The sequence below is a fragment of the Gorilla gorilla genome, chromosome 13 (assembly GCF_029281585.2).
Source record: "Gorilla gorilla gorilla isolate KB3781 chromosome 13, NHGRI_mGorGor1-v2.1_pri, whole genome shotgun sequence".
Taxonomy (NCBI): Eukaryota; Metazoa; Chordata; class Mammalia; order Primates; family Hominidae; genus Gorilla; species Gorilla gorilla.
This window is the reverse complement of record NC_073237.2, coordinates 78,644,013-78,646,742: the sequence shown is the minus strand read 5'-3', so window position 1 is coordinate 78,646,742 and position 2,730 is coordinate 78,644,013. Positions and strand designations below refer to the sequence as shown.

The 2,730-nt window shown below is 61.5% G+C and overlaps 1 pseudogene; it reads left to right on the top strand.

The window, feature by feature from the left end:
• Window positions 1-344: 344 nt before the first annotated feature.
• Window positions 345-2,192, top strand: LOC115935846 (putative UPF0607 protein ENSP00000381514; annotated as a pseudogene).
• The last annotated feature ends 538 nt before the right edge of the window (window positions 2,193-2,730 follow it).

Below are 2,730 nucleotides of genomic sequence, written 5' to 3'. Positions count from 1 at the left end.
TTTGCCCTTTGACTCCTCTTGTAGGCACCCTCGCTGGGCTCCTAAGCACTCCTCCACACCCTGGCTCTGTCACCAGCCCCATGGTGATGTCATAAACTCCCAGATGCCCAGTGTGCACCCGGCCACAGAGAAGTGGGTGACTTAGGAGTATCCTCTCCGCTTCTGACCCTTAGTTTCATCTGTGCACAACTCGCTCAAAATGGGCAACTCACTAAGCGTATTTTGCTCCTGGTCCCACCGCAGGTCCTGGCCACGCCATCGGCAACCTGCTTGTCTTGTCCGTGAGGCCTTCCCAGCTGGCCGGGCTCACCCCGCGGCTCCTGCACCTGTGCCTGCCCCGGGAATCTGGGGCCGTTTCCCATTCCTCTTCAACCGTCAGTGACATCTTGGGCCTTATTTTCCAGTCAGGTGGGACGGCGCCCCTATGAGGCTGTGTCTTATCCCTCGGAACACGGGCACCCCACAGAGAGTCCTGCCTCCTGTGGTCTGGAGCCCCCCCTCAAGGAAGAAACCCATGCTGTCTGCTCGCAACTCCAGGATATTTGGACACCTCAGCCCCGTGAGGATCCCTCGTCTCAGAGGCAAGTTTAACCTCCGACTTCCTTCATTAGATGAGCAGGTGATCCCAGCCAGGCTCCCGAAGACGGAGGTGAGGGCAAAAGAGCCCAAAGAAGCAACGGAGGTGAAAGATCAGGTAGAGACCCAGGGGCAGGAGGACAATAAAAGGGGCCCCTGTAGCAATGGGGAAGCAGCCTCCACCTCTAGGCCCCTGGAGACTCAGGGAAACCTCACTTCCTCCTTGTACAATCCCAGGCCCTTGGAGGGAAATGTCCACCTCAAGAGCTTGACAGAAAACAACCAGACTGACAAGGCCCAGGTGCATGCAGTGAGTTTCTACTCCAAGGGCCATGGAGTTGCCAGTTCACACGGCCCTGCTGGAGGCATCCTTCCCTTTGGGAAGACTGACCCACTTCCAACGGTGCTCCCTGCCCCAGTTCTGGGCTGCTCCCTGTGGCCAGAGAAGGCAGCCTTGAAGGTGCTGGGTAAAGACCACCTGCCCAGCTGATGGTGATGGTGGGGGAGGACATGCAGCCCAAGGATCCTGCAGCTCTTGGATCAAGTAGGTCTTCTCCACCCAGAGCTGCCGGCCACAGGTCCCGCAAAACAAAACTGTCGGGGCCACCGCTGCAGCTGCAACCAACCCCTCCCCTGCAACTGAGGTGGAATAGAGACGAAGGGCCCCCACCGGCTAAGCTTCCATTTCTATCTTCTGAGGCACTGTTGGTGGGTCAGGCTTCCCAAAGAGAAGGACGCCTCCAGCAGGGCAACATGCGTAAGAACATGAGGATGTTAAGTAGAACATCAAAATTCAGGAGACTAAGAGAGCTACTTAGGAGGAGAAAGAAGAGACAGCAGGGCAGGCATGGTGGCCCACACCTGTAATCCAGCACTTTGGGAGGCTCAGGCGGGAGGATCAGGAGGTCAAGAGATTGAGACCTGAGGAGCATCTCTGCCTGCACCATCTGGGAAGTGAGGAGCGCCTCTGCCCGGCTGCTCCACCGTCTGGGAAGTGAGGAGTGCCTCTGCCCAGCCGCCCCACCATCTGGGAACTGAGGAGCGCCTCTGCCCAGCTGCTCCACTGTCTGGGAAGTGAGGAGCACCTCTGCCTGGCCACCACACCATCTGGGCAGTGAGGAGCGCCTCTGCCCGGCCCCCGCCCTCTCTGGGAAGTGACGAGCACCTCTGCCTGGCTGCCTCACAGTCTGGGAATTGAGAGGTGCCTCTGCCCGGGCCCTGCCCCGTCTGGGCAGTGAGGAGTGCCTCTTCCAGGCCATTGCCCTGTCTAGGAAGTGAGGAGCGCCTCTGCCTGGCCACTGCCCTGTCTGGGAAGTGAGGAGCACCTCTGCCCAGCTGCCCACCATCTGGGAATTGAGGAGGAGCACCGCCTCTGCCTGGCCTCCACCCCATCTGGGAAGTGACGAGCAACTCTGCCTGGCCGCCTCACGGTATGGGAAGTGAGGAGCGCCTCTGCCCAGCCGCCGCCCTGTCTGGGAAGTAAGGAGCGCCTCTGCCTCGCCACCGTCCTGTCTGTGAAGTGAAGAGTGCCTCTGCCCGGCCCCCTTACACTCTGGGAAGTGAGGAGCGCCTCTGCCTGGCCACCGCACCATCTGGGCAGTGAGGAGCGCCTCTGCCCGGCCCCCACCCAGTCTGGGAAGTGACGAGCGCCTCTGCCCGGCCGCCTCACAGTCTGGGAAGTGAGGAGCGCCTCTGCCCGGGCCCTGCCCCATCTGGGCAGTGAGGAGTGCCTCTGCCAGGCTGCCGCCCTGTCTGGGAAGTGAGGAGCGCCTCTGCCCAGCTGCCTCACAGTCTGCGAAGCGAGGAGTGCCTCTGCCCAGCCCCCTTACACTCTGGGAAGTGAGGAGCGCTTCTGCCTGGCCACTGCCCTGTCTGGGAAGTGAGGAGTGCCTCTGCCCAGCTGCCCACCATCTGGGAATTGAGGAGGAGCACCGCCTCTGCCTGGCCTCCACCCCATCTGGGAAGTGACGAGCACCTCTGCCCGGCCGCCTCATGGTATGGGAAGTGAGGAGCGCCTCTGCCCAGCCGCCACCCTGTCTGGGAAGTAAGGAGCGCCTCTGCCTTGCCGCCGTCCTGTCTGCGAAGTGAGGAGCGCCTCTGCCCGGCCTCCTCACCATCTGGGAAATGAGGAGCGCCTCTGCCTGGCCACTATCA